Raw genomic sequence first — 17,038 nt, 5'->3', positions numbered from 1 at the left:
TTATTACATTTAAGATCTCTTTCAGCATAAAAATCTTCAACTTCATCTATACCCATCTGGCCTTGGTCAAAGATTTCACTAGCTAGGGTGCTTTCCTGAAGGTATTGACCCAATAGTCACACCTGGGGTGACAGTTCTCACTGTGAGCTGCAGTTCCTGAGCAAAAACATTGAGAAGGCCACCAATGCATCTGGCAAATTTAGGCATCTTGTATGATACTAGCAGTCTGTATGAAGGAGAACATCCCACCTGATGCATCTGACATGGCATGCATGGCAGCAGCATCATGATTTGAGCCAAAGCCAAAAGTGTAAGTTTTGATCCTGCCATGCTTCCACTGGTACATCAAGCACAGTTACAAGATCAATAGGTGCATCGTGCATGATGGTTGTGGGTGTTATCAGGAATGACTAGGGCCTTTAAACCAACAGGGACAGTAAATTCAGGACTGTTTTCTGCCGCTGGAACAGCAGGGAACTCGGGAAAGGCTCTGAAAGTTGCAATTGGATGAGCTGAGAATAAGGAGAGAGAGGTTGAATCTTGGAAGATGGCACCAGATAGATGTTCATCATGATTTGAGGGTCGTTGCTGTGGAAGGTGCCGACGAGTGCACCATGAAAGACTTCCAGTGGGGGAATCTAAAGAAGCAACAAGAGCTAGCATGTCCGGTACCATTCAATTTGAGGATAAATCGATACTTCACAGAGGAACAAATCTTGATCAAGAAGATTTTCAGGAGTCAAGTTGTTCAGCAGAAGATGCCAAGATGACCAACCATAAAAATAAAAATAGAGAGACTATTCTGGACAAATTCAGCTTGTATGGAGAGAATAAAGCTGGAAAAACCAATGATCTTGAGGTTGCCAATACAAGTTAAAGAAACCATGTGAATTAAGACATAAAAGTTTTAATTACGTGATTTCTATTAAAGAATGATCAACAGATACAGCAGCTCAAGAGCACTTACATTAGATATCTAGCAAGTGGATTGGATACTACCCTCTATAGTTTTTCATTTAATAGGAAGCTTCTGCAAGTATTGTTTATGTTGATCTAATGGTATTGTTAAAGCTCTTTTACAAATAACAATGATAAGGAGGGTTGTTATCTAACATGAATAATTCATCTAATAACAATGATCATCATTCAACAACCCAATACTCCTTATTTTTCTTACAAGCTCAAATCAAAATTAAAGTCCCCTCAAGATTGGTCAATTGGCATTTTTAGGTCATCTTCCTGATCAAATATCTTAATTATCATCTGTTAGCAAAAGTTGCAGAAAATTCTCAATATCCCTCTGTACTTGGAAAATTTTCAGTCCTAAAGTACAACGTACATCATCTGGCACATTAAATCTAGTCAAACTCTTTTCATGGATTTGACTTTATTTATTTATTGGACATGTCTGTCATTTGATTGGTTGCTACAGACGGTCATCTTTAGTTCAATTAAAGAAGAAAAAAAGGTATTTATATTATAAGTTGCTATGGTGGGCACTTTTTGACCATTCCAACAACTAAAAGCATGTCTGACCAAATAATTTATTCCTTTCAATTATATAAATAACATTTTCTGAAGGACACAAAACAACAAAAAATATAAAAAGTCCATCGAACTAGATAACATGCATAACGTTATAAAATGAGAACATATATTAAAGATATAGAAGAAAACTAGGACAATATGTATTTAACCCTTCTATTGAGTTGTGTGCATTACATATTTATAGTAGAATTATCATTTTCTCTGATATGAAAATATTAGAGCCTTCAAGAAAATACAATATATGATTCTTACACAAAATAAGTTGCACTTGATATGGAATGATAGATTGATATGATCTTCAATTAATATGGGAATATTGATCACCAATATTGCACTAAGGTGACTGGATCTTCATTTTGGAAGTTAATATTTTGGTATTATTTCTTTGGGGTGATGGACATTCACAATCAATATTATTTATAACACTCTTCCTTGGATGTCCATCAATAAATAATGTACTTTGTTACAACTTTACTAAGAAAAAATCCTGTGGAAAAAAATTTTAGTGAAGGAAAAATAGTATACATATCTAAATAATACGTCTTACTAGTTGTCTCATTAAAAACTTTATCAGGAAAACCTAGTGAGATAAAATATTGGTGAAAGAAAAAAGAATGCAATACATATTTTCCTCCCTCTGAAGATAATTAACATTATCAAATATCTTTGAATTTACATATCTCAATCTTATAACCAACTTCTCAAAATTTGAAATAAACAATGCCTTAGTAATAAATTTGTCAAATTATCACTTGAAAGAATTCATTGAACATCAATTTCACCATTCTATTGAAGATCATGGGTGAAAAAGAATTATGGTGAAATATGTTTCGTTTTATCCCTTTTGATGTCTTATTCCTTTAATCGAACTATGCATACAACATTCTTTTCATATAATATTGTTGAAACCATTCTTTTTTTCTAATGGAAGACTACATACTTCCTGGATGTGTTGGATCATCAATCTTAACCAAACACATTTTCGACTTACTTTATGAATTGTATTTCCTTTGCATGAATTTATTAAATATAAGGAGAAAAACTACGACAAGATGAATCGAACTCTTCTATTGAGTTGTGTGTATTACATATTTATAGTAGAAATAACATTTTATCTAATATGAAAATATTAGAGTCTACAAGAAAATACAAATATATGATTCTTGCACATAATAATAAGATGCTCTTGATATAGAATGATAGATTGATGTAATCTTCTGTTAATATGTGAATGTAGATCTCTAAGATTGCACACTAAGGTGACTGAGATTTTCATTTAGAAGTTACATATTTTGGTATTATTTCTTTAGGGGTGATAGACATTTAAAATCAATACTATTTATAACATATAAATGTTATTCTCAAGAAATATCTAAGGTTACATTTAAAACCCTATATTTTAAGAAGAAATAGTTAAATTTCAATTAGAACCAAATTCTTCAATCCCTACAATTCCTCTTTCCTTCATATTTATTATCTTATATGTCCTTTCCTATTTCTTCCCTCTTCTTTCTTCACACGGGGCTTAGGAAAACTAGGGAAAACTCAAAGTTAGGAGTTCATTCCTAAATCTTCTCCACTAGGTATTCTCTCTCTTTCTCAATTTATTTATTTATTTCTCTCTCGATTTTTGCTCTCTTGCTTTCTCATTTATTTTGATTTTAAATTGTCTATCTTCCTTGATTTTTTCGATTCTTTATATTTGGTTTTATATTGTGAAAAGAATGTTTGTAACTAACTACCATGATTTGTTTGGTTTGCATCTAGACTTTACCATTGAAATCATGTGTGTGTGTGTGTGTGTGTGTTTAAGAAAGAAACTATTCATTAAAACTTAAGGACCTGTTTGGTTACATGAATCTGGAAATTTTAAATATCTAGAGATTTCAAATCTATAGACTTCAAATCTATGGAGTCATAATTTATAAAATTAAGTGTTTGGTTGTGGAATGATATCTGTGGATTCATCCTAAAAAACTATTTGATCGACGTGATTTTTGTGAATGTGCAAATGTATAGCTTTTTTGAAATCTCTGGATTTCACCCATTACCCATAAATCTACAGATTCACGTTTTTAGTGTAAAAAGATGAATCTATAGAATTTATGAATCTAGAGATTTTTACAACCAAACGGGTGTGATTCTCAGATTCATGAATCTAGAGATTTGAAATCTCTGGATTCATGTAACCAAACAGGCCCTAAAAGAATCATTCTATAGGAGATTTTTTTTTAGCGATCCTCATGATTTACTTTTACCAATATTTTATAAGGATAAAAATGCATTATAAAATAATTTACCTATATTTTTAATGTGTAGGGCACACATATGAATATGATAAAATAATTCAAAAGTGGGATCCCAATGGGCCCGCACATGTGGTGAAAAAGTGTGTATGCTCCCTTGACGTGGAGGTGATTCAAGCTCTCATTATTTGGCTCTCTCTCCATGTTGAAACCTGTCTCTGTCCCTGCGCTTGACTAAAATTCTAGTGGCTCTCCAATCTTCTTCATACACGCTTGAGACAATGTTGCATATTTTGCAATAGCCTTAATTTTTTCCCCCATCTTATAAAGCCATAAACATGGTACATACCAGCAATAATCCAAATCTTTATTTTCACAAAACCCAAACACTACTAAAGAAAATGATTTCACAAAACCCAAACACCACTAAAGATAGAACATTCTTTAGAGTAGTCTTTAGTTCCTATTCTTTTAAGTAGCAAACACATGTAGGTTGTAGTTACACTAGTTAACAGTAGCTGTAGGTCCTCCTCTCTACTTATGCACGTATTGCATCAACGATGGTCACGAGATCCCTATGGTGCACATTCACCATCAAACCGTTCTTCATGAACAAAGTTAACCGTAACATTTGCTCCACATGGTGCCCCGATGCTAATGTCAACTGGTGCTTGAGCAACACCGCAGCGGCAATAGACTTCATTTGTAGACAAGCCATGTCCTTCCCAGTACAGAGTCTAGGCCTTGCATTGAATGACACAAACTTGAATTGGTTATGTGCTATGTAACTCTTCTCATCCGGTGATAACCATCTCTCTGGCCGAAATTCCATGCAATCTTCCCCCCATGTCCATTCCATCCTCCCCACAGAGTATATTGAATAAATTATCTTTGAACCTCCACGTATGAATGTGCCATTTGGTAACACATCATCAGTAATCACATGCTTTGAATCATGTGGCACTGATGGGTACAACCGGAGGGTTTCTGACAATGCTGCTTTTAGGTAGACTAACCGATCTAACTCATCGAACACCAATGGCTCCTCCAACCACTTTGACATGTGATCACCATGTGTTTCCATTAGAACCGTGCAAATCTCGTGCAAGATCTTCTCCTCTACTTTTGGGTTTAACATTAGCAACCAAAAGAACCAAGTCAACGCTACTGCTGTCGTGTCTCGTCCTCCTAGGATGAAGCTAAGCATCATGTGTTGCAGAAAGGTGTTTGGGTAGGATTCAATTTCTTTCTTATTCATAAACCTGGACAGCAAGTCATCATTCTGGTTTGCCTTCTCTTTTGTTCTTTGATTTCGTTGCAGCTCCAACTTACGTGTCTCGATGATATTTAACAAATATCGTTCCACGTGGCAAATGTCTTGGCTTAAGTTGACCTCTTGCCCAAGTCGAAGCCATTTCCTCAACTTCCAAGTGACTTTGGGGAACAAGAACCGTTGAAAGAGAGCCTCAGTGGCTCGATAGAATGCTAAAGTGAACTTGTTCTCTGGTAGACCAGGGGAGAGGGTTTGAGGGTCTTTACCGAAAGTTACTCCACATATGTTATCAAAGCTTAACCGGAGGAGGAGGTCTTGAAGATCCACTGTCATGGATTCCACTTGAGTTGTGTCAAGCATTGGCCAGAACCGTAGCTTAATGGCTTGGTTCACCCATCGAGCCATGGTTTGCTGCATTCTACTTGGGGTGAACTTCAGTGCAGCCATCTTCCTTTGAAATAGCCATATGTCACCATCAGAATTGAAGATCCCATCACCAAATAAGTCATGAAACACCGCTTGCCATGTGGGTCCCTTTGTGTAGTTGTCAAAGCGGGTCTTTAAAATGTGCTCTATATTCTTTGGATCACACGTGACGGTCACCATGCCTTGTTTCCGCATCAGGAAAGGAATAGCACAAATGCTACTTTGAAATGTACCACCACACGTCCGGAGATTCCCAACAATCCAATCATTCAAGCAATCATAGTTCTCAATCACCCCCGGAATGCAACCTATTATGGGCCACACCCGTGGGCCCTGTAGCGAGCGTGAGATAACAGTAAACCACACTAAATAAGCAGTGATGGCAATAAAGAGCAATATAATGGTTGATATCTCCATCCTAATCTGAAGAAGTGAACTCTGCTTCACCAAAACTTAGTTTGATCCTTTGATCAGCAAGAGAAGGAGAATTCCTTGAAAGGAAAAATAGTTGAATAGCCTAAGCTTTTAGCCAAATTTTACATAATCCCCAAAAAAATAAGTAAAGCCCAAGTTGAGAGAGTTACTTCATCAACAGTCACTAGAAGGAACTCACTCACTCAGGCACTAGATAGGAGTACTGACGATTTCTTACCCCAGAAAACAAGAGAGAAAAAAGGATGGGATTGATGAATGATACGAAAATGGCTGTGATGGAGAGCAAAGTACAGAGGTAATTATAAGTGAAAGAAGAGGCACATTAGGGTCCCTTTTAGTTGGGAATTTTATGTAAGCGAAGAAAGAGTAGCTGCGCATTTAATATAATAAGAAAACAATAATTTCAGCCATACAATTCGGAATGGGCTGATTTTAGGTAGATAAGACATCTAATTCTCCAAGTGAACTACAGCTATGAACTCCATATCATCTCGCATGTTCCTTAGTCAGAGCATCCATACTCAGATTACATCAACTCTCTGACATCGAAGATGATAGAGTTGATTTCCATGGTTCCCTACTTATGTGAACAGTTAAATGAGCCGAATCAGATATTGGCTTAACCTCAATGTTATCTATTCATTCCCTCCCTAATGCAAATCTTCTGCATCCCGACACTGCATTCAGAGGATCTGGACTTTTATTTCGTGAGTGACATGCGTCAGTAAGGTTTAATTATCAGTATCAAACATCGTATTAGTCAGGTGATTTTAAGAGATGTATCGTTTTGTATTGAGTACTGTGTCAAACTAGTAAACATATTTTAGTATAATCTAATAGAAAGACTCATCGATATGTATCATATTGATTGTATTTAATATGGATACATATCAATTAGGGTCATATCCTCTAGTGGAACATTTTAAACCTTGTGCATAAGCCCTCTCCCTCCTCCTATCTTGCATTTCTCAGTCAATTGTGCAGTATCATCCATGCTGCCCATATTCTCTTACTGAGACTCTTTACCTCTTCTTGTAACCGTCAATTTAAGTAATTGCATCACTGAAAATTGTTGCTGATCTAGGTCATCTTCTCTTCGTCCCTATTTGCTATTTGCAGCCTCTATTTGAGTCCATTGAATTGTCACCTGCAACTTTTTTCCCACCATTGGAAATACAAGGAACCCTTCCAGGCTTAGTGCCAACCGATGAACTTCATTCATGTTTTTATATTTCTAATTTTGGTATTGTAGTTTTTTTGTGTCATATTTACTTGACATGACAACTCTATTTTATGAATCTTTAGTTCAATTGGTAGAACACTTGGAACACCAACATGTTTCAAGAGATGGTGGTTGAAATCCACCAAGATTCTTTTGATTCAATAATGAATTTGGATTATGCATGACTAAATGTCAGTTTGTAATGTTAATATTTTGTTTGAACATGTATAAAGTCTCATGTTGTTAAATGATTATATCCTAATTCAAACATTCATATTCAAACTCATATTTAAATAATTAGGGTTTAACCACATTGTATGAAATTTATTAACTTTAAATAGACATTTTTAACTTTTTTTAGTTGGTTTTATTAAAAAACAATGCCCATTTTATTTATACCATATAAGATTCTGTGTCCATTTTGCCATAGGCATGTGTCCTTTTGCTACTACCATACTAGATTTCAACAACCAGAAATGAGAAAGAGGCAGAGACACAAGAAAAAGTGATTTTCTCCCATTTACCCATTTGGGCGTCGAATTATTTCCCAACAACCCATTAGGGTCCCATTTTTGATAAATTGGTCATAAAAGAGAAGTGCCATTTATTTAAAAGAAAGCTCTGAGGCACTTCACCATGGATAGTATAAAAGAGTAAAACCCAATACAAGAAAGGGAGAGGGGGGGGGGGGGACGATGATAGATAAACCAATCCTAGGTTTTGGCTGCTTCTTTGGCGAGTTGATCAGCTGCGTAATTGGCCTCTCTATGTACATGAGAGAAAAGGCATTTGTCAAAAGAGGAGGCTAAATGAAGGATGTCTATGATAAAGTGCGAGACTTTCCTGGGGGGCTTGACATTGTGCGTGTAAGAAAAGACACTAGTGTTTGATCATCACTCTCGACATGGATGTGGAAGATGTGAAAGTTGAAAGCTAGTAAAAGGCCTTTGAGGATCACCTGAGCTTTCGCTACCAAAGACTCCTATTTCCCAAGTGCCTGTCCATAAGCAAATATCACTTGCATGTTGTGATCCCTAGCTATGCCTCCAATGTCAGAGAGTTGCTGGTTTTTGAATGAGGATCCATCCACATTCAATTTTATTATACCTGGATTAGGAGGGTCCTAATGGTAGAGGGTAGGATGAGGAGAGGTGTAATTTGGTTTGAGGGGAGGTGTGAATTCAATAATGGTTTGACGTAGGGATTGATGGGCTTTTGCTAAGAGGGGTTGGTTTGATGAGTGAGATTCGGAGGTATAATAAGTCCAAAGAGCCCAAAGACCAATAAGAGCACGGTATGTACAGGGGTTGTTAGGGTTGGCGGATGATAATTGGGACACTAGGAGTTGAAGTTGTGATGTGAATGAAATGGAAGAGTCCCATTGATGGAGGTGAAAAGTATGCCAGAGCTAGTGCGTGAATGGGCAAGCTGTAAAAATATGTGAGCAAAGGAGGGTTGGGAACCATAGGTGATGCAAGTATTTGGGATGTTATAACCGCTTGAACTCAGTAGGTTTTCCGTTAGTAACTTATCATGGATAGCACTCCATAGGAAGAAAATGATTCTTGGTGGGAGGGGAAGATGCCAAAGTTTCAACAAATTGAAGGTGGGAGGGGATGAAGCATGATTGAGAGGGGGAGATGCCAATCTATAAGCAAAGTGTATTGTGAAGATACCTGTCGAAGTGTGCTTCTAGATAATGCGATCTACTTTTGAGTGTAAAGGGAGGGCTATTTAGAGAATTTGCATTGCAATGTTTTCTGGCCACTAGAAGATTACTTTATCATGATTCCAAGAAGCTGAATGAGGACTAATAAAGTTTGATACCTTGATAGGTAAGTCAGCAGTTGGAAAGCAACCAAGATTGCGAGGTTGAGATTCCAAGGACTAGCTTGATGACCATTACCCATCTAGAGAAAGAGCCCCTTACAAAGGAGGTCATACGCATTGATCAAGGACTTTCAGCCCCATGAATCGTGCTTGCGAACTGTGGCTTCTAGAAAGGAGTAGTGCTTAAAGTATTTTTTTCTTCATGAGTTTTCCCCATAGAGAGTCGTTTGGATTAATTAGTTCCCATGCCTTTCAAGCCAGAAGGGTGAGGTTGAAAGCTTTTAAGTTCTTGAGGTTGAGTCCTCCATCACGAAGAGGGCAACAAAAGACATCCCATGAGATAGTATGAATATGGCTACGATTCCCATTCGACTAAAAGAAATCACGAGTGAGTTTCTCTAGTGACTTGGTAACTGATGCTGGTAGCTGAAAGCAAGACGTGAAACCGTGTTTGCATTGCTATCAAAGTGGATTGGATTAGGACAATCTCACTAGAAGAGGAAAGCAATTTGGCCCTCCAGCGCTATAACCTGTTATTTACTCGTGATATGAGTGAGTCGCAATGCTTTTTTTTGAGCTTGCCGGAGAAGGGGGATGCCAAGATAAATATCAGTTCTAGAGGTAGGAGTGATACGAAAATGAGTTGAGACCTATGCTTTAGATTGGATGGGGGTACTGGGGCTATAATGAGCAAGAGTCTTTTGAAGATTGAGTTGTTGTCTAGAGTGTGTGCAGTACTCTTCAATTACTAGATCAAAGGTTCTAGCTTCTGAAGTTGTAGCTTGTCTAGACAAAATCAAATCATTGGCAAATGCCAAATGTGATAAGCATTGACCACCCCTTGATAATTGAATACTCCTTATCTTCTTCTTTTGGAATGCTAGTTCTAAGTGAGAAGTAAGTATCTCTACACAAAGAACAAATAAATAAGAAGAGAGAGGGTCAACTTGATGCAAACCTCATGTTGGTGAGAAAGACGGAAGGGGAGTGCCATTCAAAAGGATAGATGTTTGGATTAAAGAAATGCAATACACAACCCATCAATCCACTATTGGGGGAAACCATAATGCTGGATCTCCGTTTCGATGAAATTCCATTATAATCTGTTGTAGGCTTTACTCATATCAAGCTTGACGACCATTATTCCTTTTTTTTCTCTTCTTGTGTCCGTGAATCTTATGCATTAGCTCATGTGCAATGAGGATATTATCTTGGATGTGATATCCTTTGATAAATTCATTAATGTTGAAAGGAAATCAAGTGGGGTAGGATTTGTTTCAATCTGTTCACAAGGACTTTTGAGATAATCTTAAGTCATGTTATAGAGACAGATAGGGCAAAAGTCATTGACATATATTGTGGGTTGTCCACTTTAGGGATCAGAGAAATGTATGTATGATTCAGGGCTGGATTAAAATGACCCAAAGAAAAGAATTCTATAACCATTTGAATGATATCTTGGCTAACTTCATTCCAAGAGGTTTGATAGAAAATGCCTTAGAATCCATCGGGTCCAGGTGACTCGAACCCATTTGCTCTGAATACTGCGGTCTTGATCTCTTCTTCCGTTATTGGTTGGAGTAAAAAGGTGTGATCTATGTCTGTAGTACATGCAAAGTAGTTGAGGATTGAGTACGTCCGTGCCAATTTGTAGCAATCAGATTTGGATATGATTCTTCTTCTTGGATCCAATCTATATAAAAGGCTGCCACCACTGCTAGTTCTTAAGGGACTTGTTAAAAGTTGAAATTTCTCACATAGCAGACAATTAGACAAGGATTCAATTGCAGAACAACCAAATGAATGTCATACCAATTCTTATTTGAAACCAATTCTTGTCGCAGGAATCATTAAATGGTTCATGAGAAGGTTGGGCTACCATGTATTCTCCCTCTCGCTAATTTCTTTTTTTGGTAAAGGAAAAAATGATCCGAATCTAAGACCAAAGCGATTGGCTGGGAGAGAGAAAAAACAACCTTCTACTTAACGGAATTTTGAACTTTCAATTACCCTATTAGCTCAGGTGGACAGATCCAAACATTCACTTCACTCATCCAAATTAAATAACCAACTGACGAAGCACTTAGTTTTTCACTCGGTAAAGCTAGAACCATGCCAAGCAGCAGCAGCAGCATAGAGATCAGATAAGATTTACGACCCAAAACCACAATTATTAAGATTGATTATCATTCACAAGAAGGGAGATATGCTTTCGGGTACCCACTGCGGTTTTCACTTAGTTGAGAGCTTTAAGGCCTGCTTGGTTACATGAATCTAGAAATTTCAAATATCTAGATTCATATATTGGAATTTTTTAAATTGCACTGGCACCCCAAAATGGAGGCCTTAAAACACTAACACCTCACTTTATGTTTAAAAAACACAGAGGTCCTATCTTGTTAGAATGATAATTACTTGGTTAGTCATATTTTTGTAAAGACTTATACCTTTGACTTATTCTCCAAAAAATCTATTCTCATGTAGAGATGAGAAGAGGAAGGAAGAGGAGGAAATAGATTGGATTGCATGGAACCCTTCTGATATAGATAGGCAACACTTCCCTCTAACTACCCTTGACTCATTGAACAGCTTCTCCGTTTGTTTGCAACCTCTGTTCTTTTGCCTATTAACTAGCCAGTAACAGCCCTCTAGCTCCAACAACTGGCTCCTATGGGACTCCCCTCTGCAATTCTCCCCGTCCCTCTCTTGAGATTAAATTCTGGTCTAGAGAGGAAGGAAAATCTATGCTCAACCGAGGCAGAACCATGGGACCAAAAGAGGAACTTGATTTCAGAATTAATTTTCCTCCGGGGACTGGCCTGCTGATTCATACTCATTTATAGCAAAGGAAAAGTTAATTTGAAAGGGGAAGAAAGTCGAACGATTTTATTTTTGGTACCTGATTTCCAAGAACAGGGTAACAAGCATGAGGCTAAAATACAATTGTCCATGAAATAACAAACAGGGGTTGCAAACAAACGGAGAACCTGAACCATGTAGAGACGAGATAATATTGCTTGTTTATTATACTAACTATACTCTTTAGTTATTTCACTGGTTAGTATAATCTTGAGTCAACGGTTAATTGTGGACAAGGCCAGCCGTAAAATACAATTGCTGTTTGTAAAATATGTGATTCGAGCTAATATTCTGATCCTTTGTAATCCACTATGATTCGCTCAAACCTAGAAATTTTGAAAACTTAAAACTAAAACAAGATCTGAGGCAGACCGATCGGTTGAAGAACGATGAGGTCAGAATTTCTGATTGGTGGAAGAACGACGGATTTTTTTTTTCTCAGACCGATCGGTTGAAGAACGATGAAGCCAGAATTACTGATTGGTCGAAGAAAGATGGATTTTTTTCCTAAGACCGATCGGTTGGAGAACGATGAACCCAGATTTTCCGATTGGTGGAAGAACGATGGATTTTTTTTCTAAGACCGATCGATTTGAAGAACGATGAAGCCAGAATTTCTGATTGGTCGAAGAAAGATGGATTTTTTTTCTAAGACCGATCGATTGGAGAACAATGAAGCCAGAATTTCTGATTGGTTGAAGAACGGTGGATTTTTTCTCCCAGATTTTAGTAAGGATATTTTTGGAATTAAAAGAAATTAACAGTGGGTTAACAGTTTCACTAACAAAATGGACTAGTATGTTTATTGAGTTGGGGTGTCTGTGTTTTTTAAACATAAAGTGGGGTGTCAGTGCTTTAAGGTCTCCATTTTGAGGTGCCAGTGCAATTTGCTCTAATCTTTTTGCAATAGGGGAGCTTTCCATAAACAGCCTTTTTTTTTTTTTTTTTAGGGGGGTTGGTGTAACTATTACAAGTACCAAACGTGTTGGTGTATAGGGGTGTAAATGAATAACTGAATTCGCATGCATCCGTTTAGGAGTATCCAAATCCATCCAATTACTAATATGATGCAGATATGGTATAGTACTCATTTCTTATCGATTATTATCTGTCCGATAAAATTATCCGATTAAGTTACTTATTTAGATTTATTTTTCTTGTTTTTATCAATTTTTTACCTGTGAAGTGTGACTCTTTTTCTAAATTTTCTACAGAAATAGCTACAAAAGTTGCTAAATTCTTAAATTTCAAAACTAGCCTTCACAAATAAAAGGGTATATGTAAACAAGTAGTCGAAAAATTATATTAAATTTGTATTTCATGCCCACTTAGAAGAATCTACTTAAAAAATAATTATCTGATTATCATCTGAATCCGACTGAATTCGTCCGAAAACCGATAAGATATTATTCCTAATCCGTCCAAATATAGTAGGAAGTGGATATGTTATTGCCACTATCTGATCCGAGTCCGGTTCGTTTACACCCCTATTGGTGTATCCATAGCACTAGTTAACGGTACCTATTGGTGCTCCTTCCTTCTCCTTGCGAATTGTAGCAGTGGTGGTCAAGAGATCTCTGTGGTGCACATGTACCATCATCCCATTCTTCATAAATAAGGTTAATCCTAACTTCTGCTCCACCCGATGCCCTGGTGCTAGCGTCAGTCGGTGCCTTAGCAACACCGCAGCGGCAACGGACTTCATTTGGAGATAAGCCATGTCCTTCCCTAGACAATTTCTGGGCCCTGCATTAAATGACACAAACTTGAACTGGTCATGTGCTATGTAACTCTTCCCATCATCTGATAACCACCTCTCTGGCCGAAATTCCATGCAATCATCCCCCCATGTCCACTCCATCCTCCCCACGGAGTATATCGAATAAACTATCTTTGAACCTCCAGGTACAAATGTGCCATCTGGTAACACATCATCAGCAACCACGTGCTTTAAATCTAACGGCACTGACGGATACAACCGGAGGGTTTCTGATAGTGCTGCTTTTAGGTAGACAAGTCGATCTAACTCATGAAACACCAATGGCTCCTCCAACCACTTTGACATGTCATCGCCACGTGTTTCCATCAGAACCGTGCATATGCTATGCAAGATCTTCTCCTCCACTTCCGGGTTTAACATTGTCAACCAAAAGAACCATGTTAATGCTACTGATGTTGTATCCCGTCCAGCTAGGATGAAGCCGATCATTATGTTTTGGAGGAAGGTATCTGAGTAGGCTTCGGTTTCTTTCTTATCCATGAACATTGACAATAGGTCATCATGTGAGTCCCCCTTAAGTACTCCAGCCTCGAGATTCAGTTGCAGCTCTAGCTTACGTATCTGGATGACATTTAATATGTACTCCTTCACATGGTGGATGTTTTGGCTTAGGTTTACCTCTTTCCCTATTCGAAGCCATTTTGTCAACTTCCAAGTGAATTGTGGGAGTATGATTCGCTGTATGAAGGCCTCAGTGACTTGGTCAAATGCTGATGTGAACTGGTTGTTGGGTAAACCCGGAGAGAGGGTCTGAGGGTCCTTACCAAAAGTTACTCCACATATGTTGTCGAAGGTTAGGCGGAGAAGGAGGTCTTGAAGATCCACAATCATGGATTCCTCTTGGGCTGTTTTAAGCATTGGGCAAAACCGCAGCTTAATAGCTTGGTTCACCCACCGAGCCATGGTTTGTTGCTTTCTAATCATGCTGAGCTGTAGAGCAATTGTCTTCCTTTGAAATAGCCATGTGTCACCATCGGAGTTGAAAAGCATTTCGCCTAATAGATCATAAAACACTGCATGCCAAATTGGGCCTTTGGTGTAATTATCGAAATGGGTTTTTAAAATGTGCTCTATATTCTTTGGATCACACGTCAAAGTTACAAAGCCTTGTTTTAGCAGCAAAAATGGAATGGCAGAAAAGCAATTTTGCAACGTGCCACCAAACGCGTGGAGATGCTCTGCAATCCAATCGTTGAAGCAGTCATGGTTCGCGATCACCGCCGGGATACAACCTAAGAAGGGCCACACCCGTGGGCCATGAAACGGACGTGAGATGACGGTAAACCACATCAAATAAGCGGCGATGGCAGCCAAGAAGAGTATGGCCATTGATATCTCCATCATGATCAGAGTAGACCCCACACCACCAAAACTCAGCTAAAACTTAAACCTTGATGGATCACTTGTCAACGGAAATCGCTTCTTGTACATCCACTGAAAACTTCATGGGCTGTTTTTGGCTAAATTTTGTGAAAATCTCATCTAAAACAAGTAGAGGCCAGGTTGAGAAAATGGGTTCATCAATGGTGGCTAGAAGAAGGAACCCACCCCACTGGGTACTTCGGAGCGATGTTTGTAACAGAACTATTTATAAGTGAAAGAAGAGGTAGATTTGGATCTCACCAATTGTTAAAAGGCCCTCAAAAAAGGGTTGAGAATTTAATGTAGAGCAGAGAAGAACTAATTAATTAGTCAAATAAAGTGCCATTTCTTCTTTTGGAGGGAAACCCACATTGCTTCTCTTGGTATGAAAAATGCACAATGTCTAACATTTTTTCTTTACGCATTCTCTAAACTTGTGTAGTCTTAATGTTCATCCCAAAGTTAGTAGCTAGACCTACTAAAAGAAGATCTTCATTTGGTGCACGTCACTGAGCTAACATGTTTTAAGAGAGTTCAACTGTGTAGCTAACTCTTTGTCGGGAACAGCCCTACATCTTTACACCTCTAGTCCCTGATTGATTGATATATCTTATAAATTAGGTGATCTTACCATACAAATCAGTCTCCAATAATATATAAACCACCATGCTATAAATTTGAAGGATCTATTTCTTTTATAAAAGGAAAAAGAAAAATGGGCCTAGAGCATTTCACCACAAAAACTAAAAATAAAAATAAAGAGGAATAAAAAAAAAAAAAAAAAAAAAACCCATCATTAGTTACTGTAGAAACTGCCATGACGTAAAAAACAAGGGAAAAATTTATGAGTCTTGACCCTCACCCACAAAAAGAAACGATCACTCGAATTGTATAATAACATACTCTGTTAGTATTCTCTATTAAGTACTGGTTTTATTATTTTATAATCCTTAAACCATCCTAATATATCTTATACGATTATAATTTTACCCTTAATAAAAGTTTATAATACCTAGAGAGTGTTGCCATCAATCCCGTACTTGATTCTTAAATTTATGAAACCATTGGTACCCTTATTTTATTTTATTTCTGAATTTTAAATTCTTTTCGTTCCTGATATTCCGTTCCAAATTGGTTTCCTTTGAAATCTCCTTCACAATATTAAAATATAGAAACTTATGTTATCATGGAAGGAGAAGGTGCGATGGTTGTTCCAACAATGGGGTGGAGATGATTTGCTGAACTGAGTTTGTAAATTTAGTTTATTCTGTGTAGTTTACCGACTTTGCTTCAGTTCTATGCATTAACTGTCCTACAATTAAATGATTGTTGAAATATTGAATGCAATAATATTAGAGGGCCCAATTTGGACCTATGCAAAAAGTTAGCAAAGTTAACCCAAAAGAGCGGGAAAAAAAAAAAAAGAAATTAGCAAAAAGAGTTCGCATTTAAGTATGTGTGATTTTTATACATTTTAATCTTTTAAAAGAAAATGTTGGTGAACTTGTGCAAAGAGAGCTTGCATTCAGTTGGCCCAAATTACCTGTAACTTACAACTAAGTTATGTCTAGCCTATAATAACTTAAGAGTCTCATTTAGACTTTTTTTTGTATCAATTCTCATTCACAATTATGCCTAAAAGAAATAAGTATAAAAATTCATTATTTGTTAAGAATGAAAAATAATTTGATGAATTTTATCAAAAATAAATTATGGAATGAAAAAATACGTTTGGCGTCAAAATAAAAAATTGTTAGTAAATTATAGTGAGCAAGTGATAAAGAGGGGGAAAAAGTATGATTTTTATATATATATAAAAAAAGTATTGACTCTTTTACCCTCATCATAACCATAAAATTTTAAGTAAACTTGTGCATAAATGAAGAGAATGAAATTCTCACAATAATTCATAATTGACAAAAAGTTCATTATGGGTTTTGAAAGTTTTTCTATTATTTTAAATAAAAATAAAACTAATAATAGATACAAAACAACTTAAAATAATGAAAAAACCTCATAATTGAGAATGATAATTGATACCAAAAAGAGCTTTAATG

At 37.0% G+C, this 17,038-nt stretch overlaps 2 pseudogenes; both read right to left on the bottom strand.

The window, feature by feature from the left end:
* Positions 1 to 4,332: 4,332 nt before the first annotated feature.
* LOC149001692 (cytochrome P450 86A2 pseudogene) lies at positions 4,333 to 5,910 on the bottom strand (annotated as a pseudogene).
* Positions 5,911 to 13,346: 7,436 nt separating this feature from the next.
* LOC149001691 (cytochrome P450 86A2 pseudogene) lies at positions 13,347 to 14,960 on the bottom strand (annotated as a pseudogene).
* Between the last annotated feature and the right edge of the window lie 2,078 nt (positions 14,961 to 17,038).

Source organism: Hakea prostrata, chromosome 10, assembly GCF_041222555.1.
Source record: "Hakea prostrata isolate BN-2017 chromosome 10, UWA_Hpros_2, whole genome shotgun sequence".
NCBI classification, from domain to species: domain Eukaryota; kingdom Viridiplantae; phylum Streptophyta; class Magnoliopsida; order Proteales; family Proteaceae; genus Hakea; species Hakea prostrata.
The sequence above is the reverse complement of the archived record's forward strand: the minus strand, read 5'-3'. Positions and strand labels throughout refer to the sequence as shown.